The sequence below is a fragment of the Xenopus laevis genome, chromosome 9_10L (genome assembly GCF_017654675.1).
Source record: "Xenopus laevis strain J_2021 chromosome 9_10L, Xenopus_laevis_v10.1, whole genome shotgun sequence".
In the NCBI taxonomy this organism is placed as follows: domain Eukaryota; kingdom Metazoa; phylum Chordata; class Amphibia; order Anura; family Pipidae; genus Xenopus; species Xenopus laevis.
The window spans coordinates 104,740,960-104,766,769 of NC_054387.1; the positions used below are offsets into that span (position 1 = coordinate 104,740,960).

General features: G+C 39.0%; 1 pseudogene; it reads left to right on the forward strand.

Annotated features, from left to right (window-relative positions):
* Positions 1-25,581, forward strand: LOC121397969 (annotated as a pseudogene).
* Positions 25,582-25,810: the final 229 nt, after the last annotated feature.

Sequence of the window (25,810 nt, forward strand, 5' to 3'; positions counted from 1 at the left end):
ATGCATAAGAAAATAAACTGCAGGCCTCAGACATTGCTGGCTGCGGCATGCAGTCAGGTAGGTATAAGGTATATTGGCATATACAGTACATACTTCCCAACATTTTATGGCCACACCCCTAATTACCATATCCATTTTATAAATTTGGCAGGTTATGAATGTTTGAACACATTTCTGGGAGTTTCAGTAAAATGTTTTATGTTTTTTAACAGTTTGCTAATGAAAGTGAATGGCCCTTTAAACTGCTAGTCGCAATTCTCCCAAGAGACCTGCTTATTTTAAATAGTTGCAATTGTATCTTTGCTTATCTTAAATTGTTACAAAAGTATCCAAGTGCAGCTGCTCACTGTTCTGGGCTCTCTGCCATAAGGCCTCATATTTTAATTCAGAAATGTTGTATCTTTTTCTCGAGTTCAGGAGAACAAAGAGAAAGTCAGGACATTTCAGTAAGAAACCCGGGATGATGGCCTGAGCTGTCAAAATCGGGACTGTCCCACAGAAAATGGGACAGTTGGGAGGTATGGGCATATATACAGGGCAAAATTCCTCAAGACAAAAGGGTTTTAAAGAAGAAAAAAAACCCTAATTTTACGTAGAGGCCATCCACCCTTTATAATAGAATAAATATGGATTATTTTTGTTTAACAAGGCAGAATTAATTTCCTTTTTAAGTTGCTCATGTTGGGAAAAGATCTGTATAGGCATGGACAGAAATATTGCACCATTCATTAAAGGTACAAACGCACTTCTGTATAATTGTGCTAAGCCCCAATGTCCTAGATCTGTCTGCACTGCTGAAAAGTGCACTTACTGACACTTGGGACCCTTAAATAACTGCCAACCGGAATGTGGCAGTAATTCCAGGGTTCCCACAGTGGGTCGGGTCAAAAGCTGCTACAGACTTGCATTAAAAGAATCACACACACGCCATTTTAACGCTGTACTGAAGTGGTGAAATTCCTCTTTGAAAATATTATGTGCAACTTGTACCGGATTTGCACAATGCAAGCATGAAGTTGTGCTCCCTTTGATACATCAAAGTACAACTAGGTGCTGTGCCATAATTATGCTTGAATAAATTGCTGTATTGTGGGGAAAAAATATGTCCATCTCTATCCAAAAATCACACTATGCACCACCTTTTAGTGCGGCAAGAATCACATATGACCAACAATCCACAGCTAATGCAAAAATATCAGAATATGCCTAGTGCCTAATGAAACGTGTATTGAGAAGTCAATTCTGAAACAACATTACCTGAATTACTCTACTTTGACAACATACCTATTGAATGCCCCAAGCACTCACCTTAAAGGGATAGTTCACCATTAACTTAACTTTTAGTATAATGTAGACAGTGATATTCTGAGGCAATTGGCAATTAGTCTTCATTTTTTATTTTTTAAGGTTTTTGAATTATTTAGCATTTTATTCAGAAGCACTCCAGTTTAGAATGTCAGCAGCTATCTGGTTGCTAGGGTCAAATATACCCTAGCAATAGCAAGCAGAGAGTGGCTTGAATAAGAGACTGGGATATGAATAGAAGGGGACAGAAAACAAATATAAGCAATCAAATAAAATTGTAGGCTCACAGAGTAGTGGTTTTTTTGGCTGCTGGGGTCGGTGACCCCCATTTCAGAGCTGAGAAGAGGCAGAAGACGAAGTCAAATAATACAGAAACTATAACAATTAAAAAATGGAAGGATGAGAGCTTTGTAGGGAGGTTGTGCCTGAGGAGGGAGCGTTGGAGGGGGTTGTGCCTGGGGTTCGGCCTACTATAAATTAGCGATTCTATGTTTCTGCATTTAATAAATCTCTCTGAATCATATAGGATTCTTTTACTGGTTTCTATTTCACATAGCAGGGGCATAGTGTTCAGGATGCTCACATTCATTTTAGGCACATTATTATCTAGAAATACTAAGTAAACTCACCCAAGTAAACAGTCACCATTACAGCATCTGCTCATATTAAGTGGTTGTACTTAAAGGGCAGCTCACGTAAATACTTAATTAACCTTAAGTACTGTATGTTGCAATCTTAATGTATCCAGTGTGCAATCTTAATCCACACTGGATAAAATCAAACGTTTCTATTTCATAAACATTTAAAAATGCCTTAACAGGCCTTAAAATGCTTACATTTTGCTAAGATGCTAAAGTGTCTGTTCCAGTACTGCAGCACTTGAATACTATGGGGTGTTTAGCATCGTTGGATGTTTGTTTTAACCTACATATTCAAGCCTGCAGCCAGATTCAAGTGGGCACACTATGCCTTTTGTAGTACATGTAATCACTTGTGGAGTAAGTTTTCCCTATTACCTTAGACCTAAATGAATCTCAGTTATCCACATACAGTAGAACCCCCATTGTAAGCTTTTTAGGGGACCAGGAAAAAATTATGCAAAATCAGGGAAATGTGTTCATGTAACTTTTTCTTCAAATACTGAAAGATATAAGCACAGGAGTCTGTTTTACTTTGAGATACAATATTTACTGTGTTAATAACAAGGGTTAAGCATTGCAGAATTAAAGGGTTGGTTCACCTTTAAAGGGCATGTAAAGACTAAAATAGAATAAGGTTAGAAATGCTGTATTTTGTATACTAAATATAATCATGAACTTACTGTACCACAAGCCTAATCAAACAAATAATTTATGATTTCAAAGTTGGCTACAGGGGGTCACCATCTTGTAACTTTGTTAAACATCTTTGCAAGACTAAGACTGTGCACATGCTCAGTGTGGTCTGGGCTGCTTAGGGATCATCATAAACAAAGCTGCTTGAGTTCTGCATGGCTGGGAAGTAAGGCGGGGGCTCCCCCTGCTGTTCATAAGTATGATTGTTTCCCTGCTCAGCAGTTAGGGACCGTCTGGCAATTCCTATCCACAGCAGTAAATGAAGGGAGAATTTCACTGCATACAGTAAGGTTTCTTATAAAAAGGGTTCACATTTTTTAATTAAAGTATATTTGATATAGGTTTCTTTTTCATTAAATTTTATTTATTTGCCCTTACATGCCCTTTAAGGTAACTTTTATTATGTTATAGAATGGCCAATTCTAAGCAACTTTAAATTGGTTTTCATTATTTCTTTTTATAGTTTTATAGTTATATGCCTTTTTCTTCTGACTTGTTGCAGCTTTCAAATGGGCGTCACTGACTCCTTCTAAAAAACAATGCTCTGTAAGGCTACAGGACTGTATAAGGGGCAGACTAATTGGAATTGACCATATACAGGCAGAACCATGGCAAAATAAATATTTGGTTAGTATTTTAAACCTCTTTATTTCACAAATAATAACATTCATAGAGGGAAAAAAAGCAGTTTTTGGGAACATGAGGACAAAATTTTGATGTAAAATCCGGGAAAACATTAAAATCAGGGAAATGCACCCATTGAAATGCATTATAAACTGGTGGGACCACAAATAAATAATGTAAAATGCTGGAAAATTTAAAATCAGGGGACTTAAATTTGAGGTTTCACTGCATTGGTATCTTATGTAGGAGGGTAAAGGTTTTGCAAACTTTTATGTTCTTTGGTTTCATTATTCCTATGTGAACGTATTCTGTTGGCAGTTCAGTGACTGGCCAGTAGATGTCAGTATAGAAAAGGGTAAAGGTTTTTAATGCCCCAGTGAAAGTGTTAGCCAGCTAGGCTGGGTCCTTAGCAAGCTAGGTTGGGTCCCTTTTCCCATAGGGGGGGGGAGTAGTTCCCCAGAGGTTATAAAAACGGATGTTGCCATGCGTTCTTTCTCTGTCCAGTGCACCCATTGGAAGTGGGGCATTGCTGCTAAGGCCTGGAGGTAGAGGTAGGCCTCAGTATAGGTAGGCCTCAGTATAGGTGAAGCAAGTGTCAGGTCAGAAACTGTAATAGGTCACTATAGAAGTGACAGATCAGTTCAGGAAAGTTAGTGAGCAGCTAAGGCTCCAACGAGGAGTTAGTGAAGGGTTAGCACCCTGCGGTGACATTGCCACCAGGTTAGGGACTCAAGTGGTTAGGCTCAGGGATAGAGAGTTCCTTGGAGTGTAAAACCAGCTGTGAGGTACCTTCAATGGGGAATGTGCACCAAAGGCAGGAAATGGCGTCTCAATTCACAAAACTGACTCACAAAGGATCAGACAGTATCTGTGAGTAATACATTTGTGTAAATGACCTGCTGCCACTACTTGCTTCATGAAGTGGACCACCAGTTCAATAAATGTTTTGCTGTTTTAAAGAACCACTGGCGCCCAAAGTTTATTTGATCAAGAGTGAATACTGTGTGTGCTTATACCAGTGTGGTAATCCCTTCCTCCATACCGTCAGTGAGGGCCCCACCTGAGGATAAAGAGTCTAATTATATCGTGCCTATCGGGAGTTGCAGGGAGTTGGACCCCTTGCTGGGGTACCGAAACCAATGGATATTAACGCAAGGGAAGGTTTAGGAAGACACTGACCCATCCACCTGCTACACTTACATATACATATCTATTTTTTATACGCTAAAACAGTCCTGCAATTCTAGTATTGCTGCCATTCGTTTTAATGTAGCTGTTAAAACTGCCCACTAGAGGGACCGATCTTACAACCCAATGTACTACACATTTATTTCTCCCAGGACAAGGGAGAATCCATCCATTATATTATAAATATAATTCATGAGCCATTTGTAGAGGACTTGCAAAGACTAGCAAAACTGAATATAATCCCCATAATATAGTCTCCCGTACTAATACATTTAAAACAGATATACAGATATAGAACTTGCAGTGTATTGTGTATTAGACAGAAGACTACTGTGCATCTACTGTGACCCAAATAAAGTTATCTCTCCAATCATAATGTGTACTTATGGAGAATTTTATCAAGGTAAAGACCAAGTTGCAGAAACAAACTGTATCAGCTGTCCGCATCCCCAGCTGCATATTTTCATAAAAGGCGCTTCTACAACACAATCGTGTCTGCAGTGTTTGCAGCAGTCAGTGTCAGTGGCAAAACATTGTAATTGCTGTTTTATTTTCATTTTATTTATTGTGGGGTCACTACATGACAATAATTTAGGTACTCCTATGCATACTGGGCATCAAACTATTCAGAAAACCGCTGGATCTGCATTTGTCAGGTATTATCCTTGGTATTTAATGCTAATTAATTGGAGACCTTGGTATTTAATGCTAATTAATTGGAGAATTGGCAATTAAAGGGTTAATATATAGGTACCCAGTTTGCCGTCATGGACCAACATAATGGAAGCGTAGGCTATCACAACATATTGGTTTAGGATGGCCTAATCTGCTTCATTCCTGAATCTTGAGTTAGATCCCCTGTATATATTTGTATCCCCTTCATCCACATGTAAAGTGTTTCTTAATGAAATGGACACGAGTATGTGGCATGAGTGTGATAAGAACCATTATCCTGCATTAGGGAAGGAAATGCGTCAGCATCGCTGTAAGGGGTGAGACATGATTGGACACTGGCTTAAAAAAACAAAATCAACTCAATTTCTTGCTTCACCATTAGTGAACACTTTGGTGCTGCCGCTCTAGTATTAATAGCACCCCTTTTATTATGCATGTCCATGCATTCTCCATGTCCATATATTCTCCTGGTGTTGTGCCCTATTAAGTTCCTATTTGGAGCAACATTTGCCTTTCCTATCGAAACTAGTTGCTTCTCACCTCTGAGGTTAGCTATTACAGACCTTACTTGTCACTAGATAACCTTATCAGGGCCAGCCTGCCATCATACCATGCCAATGGAGTTTCTAGGCTTCTTGGTTCTCCATTTTAGATATACTGTCAGGCCACAGAGCCCTTTACCCATTCCCAGCCCCTTATAGGGTGCAGACCATATGCCAGATGGATGATGCCCTCCTTCACCTCTTCCGTGCATTCCAATAAAGCATTTTATCTGGGCTATTTATTTTATGTTACTTTAATGTTCACATTTATGAAGGAGGCCATAGATGCACAGATAATATAGTACAAAACAAATTTTCGTCCTATATTCGGTGCGTGTATGGTGGAAAAAGAGCAGACTGATATCGGCAGAAGACTTTGATAACAGTTGGCTCGTCGATCAAGCTGTAAGGACCATCGTTAGTGCTGAATCGTCAGATACAGGTAGAATTGTATTGTTTCTACCTGTATATCTACCTGTATATCTACCTGTATATCAGATGATTCAGCTCTACACGTGTGTATCCTATATACTAATCGAAGGCCTATCTATGTCCCGAGTGGAGGGGAGGCAGATGCGCACACAACTTCGGTTAGGATCTATGAGATGCGCGCGCAACTTCAGCCGAAAGACATAGATGCGGCCTTCGATTAGCAGATGTGCTGGAAGGTTAGGATCAGAACAGGTTAGGATCGGGGAGGCAGATGCGCTGGAAGGTTAGGATCTAGGGAGGCAGATGCGCTCACCGTCTCCTTCTGCCTCCCGCCGCCTCTTCTTTCCTGCTCACTCAGGCGGCGACCGCTGGAAGGTTAGGATCTAGGGAGGCAGATGCGCTCACCGTCACACTAGGGGAACCGGTTGCGTACCTGCACGAAAGTCTGTATAAGCGTCGGCCATCTTGCTACTCCTCTGCGACTTTGTCATCCGCCCACTGCCAAATCCGCCCACTAAAGTCTGTATAAGCGTCGGCCATCTTGCTACTCCTCTGCGACTTTGTCATCCGCCCACTAAAGTCTGTATAAGCGTCGGCCATCTTGCTACTCCTTTGCAAGTTTGTCTAATGGCGGCGCTAGCGTCACTCTAGGAGGGGAACCGGTTGCGTACCTGCGTGGGTGGCCATTTTTAGCAAAACGGGCTATATTATCTCCAAAAAATATTGATGTTGACATGATAAACAACCAAGTGATTGCATTACTTCCTGGACAAAGCTGTGTCTTTCTGAGTACTGACTGTATTGATTCTGAAGACGAAAGTGAGAAACTTAATTTCCCATTAGAATATTTAAACACTATCAACCCTGCTGGATTACCACAACACAATCTTATACTCAAAGTAGGAACAATAGTCATGCTGTTAAGAAACCTTAACACTAAGCAAGGTTTATGTAACGGTACACGGTTGGTTGTGAAGAGCATGAGACAAAATGTTATCAAGGCAGAAGTGCTTACAGGATCCCATAGCGGTGATACTGTTTTGATTCCCAGAATTGACCTTACCAGTTCTGACCAGGAATTACCTTTTAAACTTAAACGACGACAATTCCCCATTAAGGCTGCATTTGCCATGACAATCAACAAATCACAAGGACAAACATTGGATAAAGTCGGCATTTACCTATCTGAGCCTGTGTTTGGTCATGGTCAACTTTATGTTGCATTTTCAAGAGTGCAGCGTTCATCTGATTTTAAAGTCAAGATTTTAAGTACAGCTCACCAGGGAGAACTCATTCAAGGACAGGAGAACATTTTCACAAAAAATGTTGTTTATAAAGAAATTTTTCAGTAACACTTTACTACCAATAAACTCAAAATTTAAGAATTCTAATAGCAGATAGGTAATAACAAGCAATAGGCACAGATTCACTCTACATCCCCACAAATTAGCGTCGCCAGTTGCTGCCTGGGGATGCAGAGTGAATCAGCACCCATCGCATTTTGCTGCCTCACTGTTGTTACCATTCTTTCATTAACGATTCTTTAGAGAATCGGGGGTTTACTGGTTGAAAAGAAACGATCTTTCTTGGAAAGATCTTTTCCAAGAAAGATGGTAATTGTTACATCTATTGCCACCTTGACAACAAAGCCCTTTGATGTATTTGTAGTATTTTAGGCACCGCCAACCTTCCTTCCAGTGTACCAAAGCAAGCACCCAATTGGTAAATCCTGTACAAGTTGCTATAACTGGAAAAAATGCTGCTTTGTGACTACAAACATGGTGCTTTATGTACGCTATGCATTTTTGGGCCTAGTGCAATGCATATGCATTTGTAGGGTGTGCAAAGTTCTTGCAGCTCAGTGTGATGGACCAAGAAACCAAATGGCATGTTTACTAACATTGGAGATACATATCTGGAGAGATTTCTGGAGATGTTGCCCATAGCAACCAATCAGATCTTTGCTTTTGTTTTTTAACTTATAGGTGTGCTGATTGGATGCCATGGGCAACATCTCCAGAAATCTCTCCAGATATTTATCTCCATTGTTAAACATGCCTCCAAGAAAGATCTGGTTAATGCATCATGCATATTTCAAAAAAAAAGTTGTGGCAAAGTCCTTACAAATCATTAAACCTTACAAGAACTGGAGACCCTGGACAGAATATATAGAGCAATTCAATATTCAAAAGACCCACAGGAATCTTAAAGGGCATGTAAAGTCTAAAATAGAATAAGGCTAGAAATGCTGTATTTTGTATACTAAATATAAACATGAACTTACTGCACCACAAGCCTAATCAAACAAATAATTTATGCTTTCAAAGTTGGCTACAGGGGGTCACCATCTTGTTACTTTGTTAAACATCTTTGCAAGACTAAGACTGTGCACATGCTCAGTGTGGTCTGGGCTGCTTAGGGATCATCATAAACAAAGCTGTTTGAGTTCTGCATGGCTGGGAATAAGGTGGGGGCTCCCCCTGCTGTTCATGAGTATGATTGTTTCCCTGCTCAGCAGTTAGGGACCGTCTGACAATTCCTATCCACAGCAGTAAATGAAGGGAGGATTTCACTGCATACAGTCAGCTTTCTTATGAAAACAGTACACATTTTTAATAAAAGTATATTTTTCATTAAAGAAAGTAAAAATGGGGTTTTATTTTTTTGCCTTTACATGCCCTTTAAGTTATTATGTACAGTGAAAATCGTGTTTAATTCTAAAGATAGAATCATTTAGAGTAGCTTTACATTTGTCCAAACTAGTCAGCATTACTTGAGATGAACATTTGCTTTACAATAACATTTCATTGTCTCTGTATTATTGTTAAATGATAGTAATTTAACAAGCACTAGATAGAGTGTTTCATTCTGTTAAATTTACATATTCATGGTGTGACTTATACTTACATCCACCTTTACTTCTTTCTGTATCCCCCACCTCTCATTTCCTTCTTTTATATATATAAGAATAAAAGAAACATTGAATTGAAAAAAAAAAAGCATTCAGAGCAATGCAGCTTTTTATTTACAATTTGCAACAATGTCCATAGTTAGGGACTCGTTCTATGCTGTTGTTAGTGTGGAAACTAAGCAAGCATATGTTTCAGGATCCCTTTAGTTTGTGATGCCAAACTCTGTCCTGCGATACAGCATTTGTTTCTTTTCCCTGTACAATAAATTTTTATGTCTCATACATCTTTGTTGTCTTGAATTAAACTGACAGCTTGCAGCCCTAAAGGGAAGTCTAACCTAATATATCCAATAACTGTAAGGCACTACAGACATGGTATAATGCATTTATAATATGCAAATAGCGTATAGAACAACTACAGCGGATTATGGAATTTTTCAGTTAAAATGAAAAAGGGGCAAGCAAAGATTATTGTACTGATAAACAGTGAGTATATGTATGAATTCATGTACCAGTTTGTAATAGAATTTTTTACTTTGTAGTAATTGACATTGTACAGTATATGTAAGTGTTTCATGTAGACCTGACCATGGCCCTTAATCTTCAGCTCTCTCTCTCTCTGTACAACATTGAATCACTAAAACCAGAGTATAATACTATTTGTAATGGTATAAGAGAAATAACTTATCATCTAGTTTTTGGCTTTTAATTGGGTTGTGTTTGTTGTACAGGTATGGGATCTATTATCTAGAAACCCATTATCCAGAAAGCTTCAAATTACGGAAAGACCGTCTCCCATAGACTCCATTTTATCTAAATAATTCAGGTTTTTAAAAATGATTTCCCCTTTCACTGTAATAATTAAACAGTAACTTGTACTTGATCCAAACTAAAATACAATGACTCCTTATTGGAGGCAAAACCAGCCTATTGAGTTTATTCAATGTTTACTGATTTAATGATTTTCTATTAGCCTTAAGGTATGAAGATGCAAATTATGGAACTCTATGTTAACCGGAAAACCCCAGGTCCTGAGAATTCTGCATAACAAGTCTGCATAACCTGTAAGTGAAAAATGTCACCTTTGCTGTGCTTAACTGCAGTATAATGCAGCACTGTGTCAGCTACAAACTAGAGAGATTCAAGCCCTACTCCCTTAATAACCAATCTATATGCAGCTTAAGTACCACATTACAGAATATGTACTTTTGAGGCAAACTGAAGCACCCAGCTTGCAGGTTTTTAGATTAGTCTGAGGATACTGCATTTCACATGTACTGTACAAATGTTATTATCAAAGTAAAAAATCTGGCCATAATATCCTCCCTATGAAATGTGAAGATGAAAAACAAAGTGATAAATTCTTACTGCCCCCCAGTTTAGATTACAACATCTCAGAGAGCTTCAGTATAATTGGTATGTGTGGTGTAACATTGTTGGACTGGAAAACACTGTCGCATTAATAGATTTGTATATTATATAATGCTCCTCACTTTGCCCAACAGGGAGAAATAAGACAAAATGTAAGGACACTTGCATGGCAGGCAGTACATAATTGGGACTTGTGAAGTTTGCAACACATGGGGGCAAATTGACTTACCTTCGAAGTTGCACCAGCGTTGACTTCGTCACACTTCGCCAGGTGTAGATTCGCCAGGTGTAGATCTGCCAGGGCTGCACAAATTCACGAAGATCCGAAGTTACTGATCATTTGCGAGGTTGCGCTAGTGATGTTATGATCAATGGTTGGAAGTTACACTATCGATCGGAAATTTGCATACGGCATGCAGTTAAAGTACAATGGCCGTATATGCAGCAGAAAACACATTACATTACACAAGGCCAGGGAACCTTAATAAATGTATTCTAATGCCTTACACATGTGCCCACAGTATTGTTTAGATGCCATATGTTATCAAATGTAGGGAGGGAGCAATCCCTATCTACTCTATTGCACTTCGCCTGGTCTGAGGTGGCAAAGTAAAGTCTGGCGCAAGAGGTAACGTTCACGAAAATCTGCAACTTAGTGAATTAGCGTAGTCACGTCCCTTCGCCAGAGTGCAAGTTCATCTGGCGTAAGGGTGCGAAGTAGCGCTAGAGTAGGTCCACTTCGCTAGCGAATTTACGCCAGCACCCGTTAGTAAATCACTAAAGTGGCAAAATGACGTCACGTTGGCGATTTTTCACTAGCGATCGCCACTTCGCCCTTTAGTAAATTTGCCCCATGGGGTGTACAGAGAACTCTTGGTGGAACAAGGACAAAGAGAATAGTGGTGTTCAAAACAAACGTGGAAAGAAGGTATCACATCAGTGGCATCATTTTCTCTTATTATTTTTCCCCTATGGCACTAATTTTTGGCAAAAAAAAAAAACAGTACAACTACGTATAACCGCTATCTCGGAGACGGAAATAAAGGTAATATTGTTATGCATTCAAGTACTATATTCATGCAACCCCCATCCATAATTGTTTAGTACACTACACGGCCAAATATATATGGGCCCTTTTTTGCAGATTTTGCATGCTTCTCCTAAAATCATAAAGGAACCCTTACTGTTATATTTCACGCTATATGTCGAAGCATCATTAACACAACAACTATGGTTTGAAAGTTATCACAATAATGCTCTCAATCACTACAAATAACATACTTAAAGGAAAACTAAACCCCCAATAAGAAAAGCCCCTACCTACTACTAGGGTGGCCGGTATTTTACCTGCCTGGCCGGTAAAAATTATGGTTGATCCCAATGTTATTAATAGGGAAAAAGATAAATATATAGGAAGGCCAGTATTTTTTTCTGGAAAAGGTGGCAACCCTACCTACTAACCTATATAGTCTCCCCAACCTGCTCCCCCCTGAATAGTTGATTACCCCTGAAAGTGCCCCTAACACAGTCCTCACATATCAGTGCAGAGTAAGCAAGTATAGCGTCCAAGGAGGATCAATCTCATATTAATTATCTTAGTTTCTGATGTTGGACAAGGAGATGTCAAAATATGTTTAGCCATATAGTACAATAACTATAAAGAAAACAGTATAGCAGCCAAGGGATGACCAAACTCACTCTAATAAGCATAATCACAAACACAAATTACATTTTCCCAGCACCATAAGTGCTTACAATGTTGAAATAATACGTTTTTTTTTTTATTTGTACTGCAGAGTCTAGAACACCCATTAAACCCAGCAAGTCTGTTTATTATAAATGGTTGGGGAAAAGGAATTTGATGAAATCAGCAGAGATAAAATTGTAGAAAACAATAATCCTATATTGTTAGGAAGGCTCTTTTACAGTATTGGAAAGAGCAGGAGGTGCGATGATGTGGAAAAGCCCGGTTGACATCTGCCTCAATCCCAAATATTAATCAACGCACCAAACAATGTGAGCATGGATGTCAATGTCAAAGAGCTAGCCGTGTTTGTGTGGATTTGTCTCAGGGGCAAGAGTTCTGCTGCAGGCGTTTATAGATCTGAACTGAATAGGTTGTCCAGATCAATGCTGAAAGTTATTACTTAGCCTATTAGGTTAGCTTTGTTGGCATCTAGAGATGTTTGATGTAGGGGACTAGCATTAGATTACTTCTGCTACATCTAGTTTACCCTAATGTATACAGCTCAGTATTTGCAGCACTACCATGAATTGTTGTTGTTGGTCACTGAAACCTCAAACATCTTTAGGAGCAAGAGCATTTGCAAGCAATGATGCTGTAAAAAACTGCAGGCCCTGTTGCACATAAAACACGGTCTATTCGTATGCATCTTGGTCATTCATGTCCAGAGGTACTGGGGTTTATATAGTGAATAAAGTAGCCCCTCTGGTAAAATATAAGATTATTATAAGTTACAGAGGAGTTCCATAACCATATAAAATATATATTTTATTCAGATCATGGAACTCCGAGGTGACTTCTAATATCCTCATATTTTGCAACAGGGGGGTACTTTATTTATTATAATACACAAATTTCAATGTGATGGAAATGATATCACTAAACTCACTAAACCGGTGACATCACTAAGCACCGTTTATTTGGATACAATTTACCGAATTTTCATGGCTCTTGTGTATTATAGTCTAATAAACACTGTAAAGTTTCATGTTGGGGTCCAAACCCTGCCTCCAGTAAGACAGAATTGTGTGTGCTTACTGTAGATATAAAAATCAAATTTATTAAGCCACATTCATATATTTTTATCATCCATCAGTATTAGAGGGGGCCAGTTTTTGGTGAATTAAAGCAAAAAGTAATTTTTAGTATTATTATAGAGGGGATCTACTGCTTCCACTTTCTCAATTGTTGCTGCACTATAAATTCCAGCATTCTTTATCATGATATCAAGGTTAAAGCATGCTGGGAGCTGTAGTCCAGAAATATAAGGGTTGTATACTTTAATGTTAAATGGCTGTACAGGGAAATATTGAGTCCCAGTCTCTACTAGGTAGAAACACAGGGATTTAGATGGTTAAAAACTAGAAAAAATTAAATATCCTGGGAAAATACATTAGAACACAATTAAATTATATAAACAATGTAATAAGAACATCATTTATAATTAATAAGTACAGATTGGTGTAATAAGGTGTGCAAAAATTTGACAAACCATAATAATACAGAGTGCATATATGGGTGCATCATTTTCCTGCTAAGTTTTTTTAACTAAATTGCTTTTTAACATCTAAAGACATTCACAACATAATACCCATCATGTGTTCATCAACTGTGATGCATCTGGGTGCCATTTTGTTGACATTCCCATGGCCTTTTATGTTACTGATAAAAATAATCTTCTGATCAGGAACATTGTGTTTATTCTTATGCAGCGTTAGAACATGTCATCTACATCTCCCATCATTCTTTCTGTATTTATGACCCCATGAATACCCTGTGAAAATAAAAAAAAAAAGATAAAGAAATGAAGCGCAGGGGGTTGCTGGGTTGACAACCTTTTGCTCCTTAAGCTGATCTTCCATGGAATCCTGCCAGTCAAGTAGTCTTACTAGGTAATGAAACAGAAGCGCATGACGGCTCTGTTACTGGAGTGCATCGGGGCATCACAATATTGAACAACAACCACAGAGCATCTGCGATTCTATTTGTGGAACCACTAAAATGTTTGTTGACAGCACAGGGTTGTCATAAAAATTGCATGAAAGGGTCAGTAACACTAAACAAACTTAAAATATTCATTTGCATTTCTAAATTATTTAGCATTTCTTTTCTTACAGAGAAAAAAGGAAAATAACATTTTATACCTGGACCATGTGCCCAGGTATCATGTTTTTTGCAGACAAAATTCATTTAAAATAAGGGGGTATGGCATAGTGAATATGAGTGGGTTGTTGGGCAGAAAGGGGACTGTTTTGGGTTTAAAAGGCATGTAAAGGCATAAAAATAAAATCCCATTTTTACTTTCTTTAATGAAAAAGAAACCTATCTCCAATATACTTTAATTAAAAAATGTGTACCGTTTTTATAAGAAACCTGACTGTATGCAGTGAAATTCTCCCTTCATTTACTGCTGTGGATATGAATTGTCAGATGGTCCCTAACTGCTGAGCAGGGAAACAATCATACTTATGAACAGCAGGGGGAGCCCCCGCCTTACTTCCCAGCCATGCAGAACTCAAGCAGCTTTGTTTATGATGATCCCTAAACAGCCCAGACCACACTGAGCACGTGCACAGTCTTAAGGTGGCCATACACGGGCCGATAAAAGCTGCCAACAGACCGTGTCGGCAGCTTTTTGGCCCGTGTATGGGGCCCCCCGACGGGCTTCACCGATCGAGATCTGGCCGAAAGTCGGCCAGATCTCGATCGGATGGGACAAAAAATCCAGTCGGATCGCGGCCACATCTATTCGTTGATGCGGTCCCGCGATCCGACCGCCCGTTAGGCGTCGTTAGGATCCGATCGCTGGGCCCTAGGGCCCACGATCGGATCAGCCCGATATTGCCCACCTCAAGGTGGACATATCGGAGGGAGATCCGCTCGTTTGGCGACTAGTGTATGGGCACCTTTAGTCTTGCAAAGATGTTTAACAAAGTTATAAGATGGTGACCCCGTGTAGCCAACTTTGAAAGCATAAATTATTTGTTTGATTAGGCTTCTGGTGCAGTAAGTTCATGTTTATATTTAGTATACAAAATACAGCATTTCTAGCCTTATTCTATTTTAGACTTTACATGCCCTTTAAGTAAAATGTGGCTCTATCTCAGGGAGTACTGCTGCATCTGCTGCACAGAATTTGACTTGAAGCGGCTTGAAGGGGAACTCCAGCTTCCAAACCAAAATTTGATAAAGAGGCCCACATAACACAGAAACCCCTAATATAAAAATCACAGTTACCTGTTTCTTCAAAAAGTATGAATAAATGCCATTTTCTATGCTGAAATCCAGCTGTTTAACAGTTCTTCTCTTTCTGCATCATTTGAAATCCTGGCAGGGAAGGAGGGACTGAACACTGATGTTACAAATTGTACACAGCTTACAGACAGCATGCAGGAACTACATAACCCACAATGCATTGTACTGTGATGTTCCATTCCTTATTGAAATCATGTGTGCAGGGAATTGTGGGGTTTGGAGGATGCAGGCTGAGGACAGATGGCTGCTGATACAAAGTAACAGTAGTCAGCCAGCTCAGCAAAGTTGTCAGACAGATCAGGAGGAGAGATGGGGGCTGGGCTTAGGGAACTGTTCCAAACCATTAAAAATCATGAAAAGTCTGCATATTTTTTATTGATGTACAGTATAGTGCAAAGTTGTCTTTGATATAGTCTAATAACAATGACTAGTATGTAACACACATGATAATACTGGTTATGTCATTTTAAGGTGACGTGCTGATTGACGTCAAGTGTGAAATTGGAGTACAGTATTTGTAAAGCGTTGTGTAGGGGGGGCACTTTTCTCACTTCAAATACTGTACCGATTCCTGCTCTTATTTTTGAGTAAATATATCTGGACTGAAATGGTTACTTCTTCAAATTCATCTTGCCTGCTGGGATTATTGCTGAGAAATCCCTGTGATCAATGTTCAACAAGCAGTACTGCCATTGACTTATTATATATGCAAACCAACGAGTTCAGCCTGCTAACTCTACTCTCATCCTTGATTTTAAGTACTCAAAATTACATTTACCCATGTAGCCATTCTTCTAGCCGGAATAAGACAGCGGATAAGCCTATAAATCATTACACGGTAATTCAATTCAGGGTAATTGTGGAGATGTCTAATTCTGACTCTAGGCATACAGATTGAATACAATGTAGAAAAATGTTTTATGGCACAACCCAGGGACAAAGTTTCTATAACACTGAAATCAAATATGCAGGGTGTGTTGCAAACAATGTTCTTATTTACTTGTACGGTATTAGGTATTTGGATATGTATACTACATCCGACTGATGGCTTATGTTAAACCAGAGTTTATCTGATAAAATGTATATGTTTGTGATCTAGTAGAATAGTACAGGTATGGGATCCGTTATCCACAATCCTCAATTATGAAATGGTCATCTCCCATAGACTCCATTTTATTGAAATAATTCACATTTTTTAAAATGATTTCCTTTTTCTCTGTAATAATAAAACAGTACCTTGTACTTGATCCAAACTAAGATATAATTAATCCTTTTTGGAAGCAAACCCAGCCTAATTTTTAAAATTTATTTTTAAGCAAACTTAAGGAGTGGAGATCCAAATTATGGACAGATCCCATATTCGGAAAACTCCATGCCCCAAGCATTCTGGATAACAGGTCCCATACCTATAAATAAAGTATAATCGGCAGGTGTCACCTGGTCCAGCTAGTCTGTCCAAGGATTTATGTGTATATTTGTGTGTTTTTACCAGTCCCAAATGCACCACTAACTAGAATAGCTGCAGATATTGTTTCCTCGGCCTGAACTGCTAATCATGACAAATTCAACTTTGTTCTCAGTTTCAGCAAGTAATCCCTGTTCCATCAGGAATGTCTGTTTCACACAGAGAAATGTCCAAACTGAATAAGCACTTAAGTATAAAGATACAAACTGAAATCACCCTCTATTTAATGCATAAAAGCACCTCCAGCTCTCAGTCATCACCCCATTTAGACCGGCTTAACTCAGTTCTGTTGCTACTAATCTCTTATACATGACTTTGTGAAACTCCCAGTAGTATATCAGTGACTATGAGCTGGGAATCTGCTGTAAGGGGCTTGCTGTGTTTGCTTCTTGAAATGGATATTGAAACACAGAAGTCCTCACATTCTGGATTCAACCTCACCCCTTTGGTGGGTTTGAGGTATATAGTATCCCAATCTGTTTAGTCTATGAATAAGTGCCCAAGTGCATGAAATGCTTAAGGTCATGTATTAATCTATTTTGTGGCCTGAAATAAAGTTTAACAAGTTTAACAAGCCTGTTTGTGGGATCTATGAGTGCCTGCCATTTTCTGTTTTGGTTGTTCTCCCCTTCAAGGGCTGAATGAAACAAGAGGCTTTAGATTAATACACTTATTTTTCCCACCAAATGTTATGACAGTATTTGTGGGATGCTACAAAATCTAATGTTCCATTCTTTAAAGCGATTGTTCACTTTTAAATTAACTTTTAGTATGAAGTAGCAAGCGATATCAGAGAAAATGTGCATTTGCTTTTCATTTTTTATTATTTGTGGTTGTTGAGTTTTTGAACTTTTCATTCAGCAGCTCCCCAGTTTCTGCAGTTTGGTTGCTAGGGTCAAACCTACCTGAGCAACCATGCAATGATTTGAATAAGAGACTAGAATATGAATATGAGAGGGCCTGTCTAGAAAGAGGAGTAATAAAAAGTAGCAATATCAATACATTTGAAGCCTTACAGAGCAGAGCAGACCCCATTTGAAAGCTGAAAAGATTCAGAAGAAGGCAAATATTTAAAAACCTAAAAAAAATAAACAATGAAGACCAATTGAAAAGTTGCTTAGATTTGGCAATTTTAGAACATACTAAGGGGCAGATATATCAAGGATCGAAATTAAATCGAGGGAATTTTCGAAGTAAAAAAATGCGAAATTCCAAGTAATTTTTGGATACTACGACCATCGAATAGGCTACTACTACTTCGACCTTCGATTCGAAGTAAAATCGTTCGACTTTTCGATCATTTGATAATCGAAGTACTGTCTCTTTAAAAAAACTTCGACTTCAATACTTCGCCAACTTGCCGAGGTGCATGTTGGCCTGTGGGGACCTTCCAGAGCATATTTCTACGTTTTTTGTAATCGAAGGAAAAAATCGTACGATTCGAATTACGCTCGAATACGTACGATGCAAAAAATCCTACAAATTCGTAGGTCCAATTTCAAAGTATTTTCCACTGCGAAATTCCACCCTTGATAAATCTGCCCATAAAAGTTAAGGTCAACCACCCCTTTAATGTAAAGTCTGCTTATATATAAAGACCGCTGTTTTACACCCACTGTTTTACAATGAGGAACAAATATCTATAATATTTTGTAAGAGGAAAACGGAGCAGGCAGGTTATCTCCCCCACCCGACAGCTTTGTATTGCTGAATGTCGGTTCTCGCATTTCGTTTGCAGATCAGACTTTAACCAGATCCAGTAAACTATAGCTACCAACCAATAGAAAGCATTTAGTGGTCAGGAAGTAAACATCTAATTGGTTGCTAAATGGTTACTAGACCTGATACAAACCTTTTCACTCTTCAGCCCACCCTCATGTCTTTTATTTTCCTGGTGTTCTTTGAACTCTGCAAATGGTATGGAATATACTGTTACAGAATACTGGGTTCTAAAAGGTTCAAAAAGGTTTATATGTATAGAATACCTCTCCACCCAGCTACATGTCCAAGTTCAAAGAATGCCTTTGCTACTGCTCTTAAAGTGGTGGTTGACCTTTTAGTTAACTTGTAAACTGTTATAGAATGGTCAATTTGAAGCAACTTTTTAATTGATATTCTTTTTTATAGTTTTCCCTTCTTCTGATTCTTTCCAACTTTCAAATAGGGGTCACTGACCCCCAAAAAAAACAAATGCTCTGTAAAGTTACAAATGTGTCATTATTGCTACTTGTGCTTACTCATCTCTCTATACATATTCTTCTATTCATATTCCAGTCTCTTATTCATATCAATGCATGGTTGCTAGGGTCATTTGGACCTTAGCCACCAGATTGCTGAAATTGCAAACCGCAGAGCTGTTGAATAAAATGCTAAATAACTCAACCACCACAAATGTTAAAAAAATTAAAACCAATTGCAAACAGTCTGAGAATATCCCTTTCTACATCATACTAAAAGTTATCTCAAAGGTGAACAACCCCTTTTAATGAAATTCAAAAGTATGTTAATTAATCCCTTTGTACTGGTACCCAATTCTTGTCATTTTAGATGTTTTGTAGAATTATTCTGGGAAGGCTAAGTGCCACAGCTTTAGGAATGTGCAAGGGGATATATTCTGTTATTATATAAAAACGCCAGCCATTCTTTGACATTGCTGCTCTCCTGAAGATACACATGAGCGCCGGCACTCAAATTTGGATGCTGCTTAAGGGTTGTCATAGGCCACAATTTCACAAATCAGATTTCTGGTCCCTGAGCTGCTTACTTGTGTGGGAGGAAAGTGGTTAACCCTCAATAAAAGGGAAAACTGCTGGGCTGAGAAGAGAATTTAAACACTTCACTGCCTGTGAGTCAGTTGATGCTCCAGAGGCTTCCAGCAGTTCACAGGTGCTCATTGCCTCAGTGACAGATTATTTGCTCTCCCCTGACTACTGCCAGGGCATTTATATTCAATCCCATACCCTTAGCAAACGTATCATTTGCTGCTGGCGATTTAAGCTTATCATTATGCTAAGCAGCCATCACATTGAAGAAGAACAAATAGCTTTAACACTTTAACACTTAAGCTTTAAGTACCGCATGGTATGTAGCCCTTGGGTCAGTAATCAAAGACGGAATAAATCTTTAGAACACTCAAACAAGCTGTTATTAAAGGCTAATTATACCAGCAACTTTGTGCGGTTTGTTAGAACATGTGCTGAAGAAAGTAATCGGTGCTAATTTACAAGCAGCTGCAAAAAAAATGCACCAGCGCAGTGACTCCCAGCAATAGTCCTTCCATTGTTTTACCTGCAGTGTGAGTGAATGAGCACCATTGTACTTCAATCACTTCCTTAGCAGCCAACTAAACCCATGCCATTATGGTGACAATGATCCAGATCATTTACTAATTCCTCTTGAGCTCTGTAGACCCCATTCACTGAGCATGTTGTGCCGATTTATTTCACATTGCACACTGTTAATGAGCCCTGAGGTCTGAAAAATAATCCGAGGGGAAAATGATCACCTTATGGGGATAAATGGCATCTCTACTTTAGTCCATACACAGATACATGTATGGGACCTGTTATCCAGAATGCTTGGGACCTGGGGTTTTCATACTTTAGGATGGTGGCGATTAGTTGGAAGAGTGAAAACTTCGCTACTGCGGGTGACTAATTTCCCGGAAATACTTTCCCGCCTGCAAGAATGAGAATTACCAGCGGGATGCCTCACAAGGAAACTTCGGGCAACTTTGGAAAACGAAGCAATTCACATTTTTGCTAGCGGGAAGGCATTTCGGGGAGATTAGTCACCTGCAGTAGCGAAGATTTGTCACTTGGCGAATAATCTCCCGTGTGCCACCATCCTAAACATTAAATAAACCAATAGGCTGGTTCTGCTTCCAATAAGGATTAATTATATCTTAGTTTTGATCAAGTACAAGCTACTGTTTTATTATTACAGAGAAATGGAAAATCACTTTTTGGATTATTTTGGATAAAACGGAGTCTATGGCAGATAGCCTTTCCGTAATTCGGAGCTTTCTGGATAACAAGTTTCTGGATGAAGGACCCACCTGTACCAGGAGATCAGTACACAGCTATTTGTATTGTATTAATAGCTTTTATAGAGCAATTACCCCATTATGACCCATAATAGTAAGCAGCTATTTGTATCGTATTAATGGCTTTTATAGAGCAAATTGTAATTACCCCATTATGACCCATAATAGTAGCTACTAATCTCCTGGTGTGACATTGGCCTAAAAGGCGACTGACACCAAGAAATAAAAATGCCCTACATTACCCAGAATGCTAAATTGCACTTAAGGTCTTTTCTCTGCAATTTCACAGCCTGAGCTCAATTTACGTCTCAATAAGTAGGTGCTATATTTAAAAAACAAGGATAATACTAACTCCATCCCAAAGTTTTTCACAGCTACGCCACACTGATAATGCTAAGGAAAACCATTTGCCTGCTCTGGTCGCTATGGTGACTAGCAACTCATTATCAACTTCCCCGGCCTGAATGGTAGGAAAGCAGAGGCATACCTGCGATTTCCATAGAAACAGTGCATGTCCAAGCAGTTCACAGCTTTCAGCATGGTGGAAAGAAAAGTAATGGATCTAATTCCGAGTGAGAAATAGTCAGGGTAGAACAATTCACTGCTGTGCACTTATTATATCACTGCAACGGTCACTACATAATGTGTTGTAAGTAAACAAAAAAAAACCTCCTGTAAATTCCCCTAATATAAAAAGAAAGTGGAGTCAAATTTGCTGTTAATCAGAACAAAGTTATTATGAAAAGTGGTTTGCCTAAGATTTTTGATGTTACGGGTATGGATCCGTTATCCAGACACTCATTATCCAGAAAGCTCAGAATGTTCAATGGTTTTATGACAGAGCTGTAAGGTGAAGTCAGGGCAACAAGGGCTGGGGAAGGTGGAAAGGTGTTAAAAATCTGAACTGCAATAAAAAGGAAAAGGATAACATAAATATTATTTAGTATATGATGATTTTCTGTTTGGAAGAAGACAAACTACTGCTAGTGCAACTTTTAGTCTATTCAAATTACAGCTATGAAGAAGCATCTGTTTGGCAGAAAGCACTTGAATTCCGTCATTGTTGGCTGATCCATCCAGTGCAGTTGGAAAATATACAGTATTTGGCTGCTCTCTTTCCCAGTATTACTTGCGCTCAAACCTTCTCTAGTGTCTCTCTCTTTCTTTCTTGTCATTACTGCTGTTTACTATACTTAGAATTGTATATATATGTGTGTATATATATATATATATATATATATATATATATATATATATATATATATATATATATATATATATATATATATATATTCGAGTCTGATGAAAGCAGTGGCAGGCAGAGAAAAGCATAAGAAGTAGAAAGATAAATAGAAAATTTGAAAAAAAAATAAAATAAGGAAATGAATGGCTGGAGCATGGGGTGGGGGCCATTGGAATATGTTCATTCTTAATTTAACAGGTTATCCAGATGGCAGAACTCCATTTTATTTGATTACAACTCAGTGAATTCAGTTCATACCTACCAACCTACTGAAAACTGTAGTTTATCAACAACTTGAAGGTCCCTCAGACACACATTTACCACCACAAGCAGAGTTGCCATGGCACAAAAATTCATGCAGTCACTATGTGTATTGATGCCATTTATTCAAGGCATTTGATTTTTCCCCCTACACTTTATTTGCATTTAAGGTAAGTGCATTGAAAGATGTTCCCTGCACTTCCCTATAGTTGCATTCAATATGTGCAGTGGACTGTAAAATAATGGACACACTTTATTTTAAATATTCACACTAAAGGAGGGCACCCCAAACATTTTCAGAAAAATAGCACATTTTTGCTGTAATTGTAGGTGAAAACGTTGTATTCAGGGTAAAAAAAAAGTATGACAAATGGAACCCTAAATGTCATCTTGCTCTACAGTGCACTTGCGCAAGTAAATATCACTAAATCTCTCTCAAATACACAAAGGTCATGCTGTATAAAACAGTGGAGAAAAACATCACTATAACATTGCCCATAGCAACCATGATCTGCAACCTCTCTTCTAGAGCAATGGCATAACATGGGGTAAATTTCAGCTTAACTTCAGTGGCTTTTTGCTCATTTGCCCTCACTGCAGTTCTTTGTGTAGTTGCATAACCATTTTTTGGTCAGAATTACCCTACTTTATAGAGTTACACCTTATTGTACATTTCTGCTTCAGGGGCCTCTACACAGAAAAAATGGTTGGGCAATGCCAAAATTATTAATTTACTCAACCGCACTGATTCATGTAAAACTAGATTTACACAATACATTTGGGGGAATGTAATTAAAGGTACAACGTTTGCCCAGTTATAGAAACCCCTTTGCAACCAATCAAATGTTTGCTTTTGACTAGTAAATGCGAACTATTATTTAGTTGCTATAGGTGGCTAGACTTATGGCAAACATTGCTCTTTTTATTACTTTATTTTCATTGCTTATTATCTTGGCTGGGGTTTGTCCCAGATGAAATGTAACTCTATTAGGTAAAGGAGTGAATTGTAGTACAGTACAGAATGCTCAGGACCTGGGGTTTTCTGGACAATGGATCTTTCCATAATTTGGGTTTCCATACCTTAAGTCTACTAGAAAATCATGTAAATAATAAATAAACCTGATCGGCTGTTTTTTCTTCCAGTAAGGATTAATTATATCTTAGTTGGGATCAAGTAAAAGGTACTGTTTTATTATTACACAGAAAAAGTAAATCATTTTTTAAAGATTTGATTTTTATTTGGATAAAATGCAGTTTATGGGGGACAGCATTTCCTTAATTCGGGAGCTTTCTGGATAACAGGTTTCATGATAATGGATCCCATTCCTGTAATGTATTATTTTCCTGGTATTTCCTGCTCATTTTTTCAGAATTAATACAGTATGCCAAAATGGGATAAAGAAGAGTGCCAAGGAAATAGGTTACTGATATTGATACTTGATATCTTTGTAAACAAATGCTTTGTATTTTTAACTGTATATACTGGTCTAATTATTTGACTCAATTTTCTGTCTTCTGTAGTTTGAAGCGTCATGCCCGCAAGGCCTCTGCCCAGGATGGAGTGTGGTGGTTAAAGGAGAGTCCATTTCCAGTGGAAATGAGTCAGGCAATTACTATTAATAAGAAAATCACATCTAGAGGGGAATTTACTTTCACTCCACATAGGTGGTGGGATTAAATGAAACATATCCTATTTCACATGTTACAATGTTTGCTATCTTTTGATCCAGCAGCTTTGAAATCAACTTCCTTACTGATGCCGGCGATCAGATTGCTTTCCATTTAAACCCAAGTTATTTCAAAGAAAGCATTATCTGTAATTCCTTTATGTCCAGCTGCTTGGGAAAGGAGGAACATACTGATATCGTTCCCTTTGAGGCAGGGGCGATCCTGGCCCCTCTGCCGCCTGAGTGTCAGGGAGCCGGGAGATCCCTCCAGGGAGGTAGTCAGGATCGAGGAGGAAGCCCTCTTGAGGGAGCAAGGTCGCGGTGTCCAAAGGGTTAAACCAAAGAGTAGTCAGAATCCAGGCAAGAGTTCAGGGGCAGGCAGATAACAGCGAAGTCCAAAGTCCAGGCAGGGGTCAAGATAAGTAATCAGGAACAGGATTAGCAATATCAGCTCACAGGAAACCCAGGAAACACTTAGGAAATGTATTCCTATACTTGGGCGCCATTCTGGCGTCTAGATGGCGTTTTTATTTTGAATTTGGCGCCATTGTGACATCATTGGCGTCCTTGCGCCGACGTCGGTGCGCTGACGTCGGTGCGCCGGCGCCGCTACCCACGTGGCGGCCATGGGCGCCGCCATTTTGGGAGCGACGCCGGCAGGGGAGGACGCGCCGCCCGGAGCTCCAGGACCTGCTCCGGGCGGCGATCGTGACACTGAGACAGCTTGGTGTTGCTGCCGCCCCCCCTCCCCGGTGCGCTCACCTTTTTGGTCCGGGAGGGGGTTCACGAGGGTGGTGGAGAAGGCCAGGACGCTAGCGCAGAGAGCATAATTGTGCTCTCTGGGATAGAAGTGACAAAGTTCCAGTTTCAAAACCGGAAATTCGGCTCTTAAAGAACCAGGAGCAGCATTTTTGCTGCTCCTGGTACCTAGTTGGGCGCTGCCGCCTGAGGCGAGTTGCTCAACTCGCCTCATTGGTGGAGCGCCCCTGCTTTTGAGGGCAACAAACCTTTCCAAGTAAGTGCTAGAAAGCAAGTTTTAACAATATCTGGTTAGGATAACCAAGTATGCCTTTTGAAATGTTTGTGAATGCCAATTCCTAAACTACAATCAGAAACTGACATTGCATAAATGCATGATATTATCAGTAACATTACAGCTTTCTGTTTGGCCATTTGTCCTTTAGACTTCTTAACAGATGAACTTTCCCTGTCTTTGGGAAAAAAGATGACTTTGATAGAAATATGACATTATTTTGTGCAAATTCCTTTTGTTCATTTCAGATTGAGATCTATTAAGACCGGGAGCATTTCAATGTGTTCATAGATGACAGCAAGATCATACAATACAGCACCGCATGAAGCGCATGAAGATCTTGAATGACATCAATATTTCTTCGGTGGAGGTCACAAGACGAGAACTGTATGAGTGAAATATATTATTCCAACACACGATACAAAAACCAAAAACTCATTGTCTTCAGAATTCTTTTACAATCAATATGGGAAACCATATACTTGATTCTGTAGCATTGTTATTGTTATTTGCATGTTAAGCATAACAGAAAATTAAAATGCTAAAGAAACCTACCTTGCAGTCTTCACCATGAGATATTTTACCATGTTAACATGTGGAAGCCACTCAAAATTCTTACATAGTCAGATTCTATAGCTGGGGGTATAGGGGACAATGTTTGCTCTCTAAGTAACATTAGAGTTTGGCCTGGTCAAGTAACAACCAACCACACATT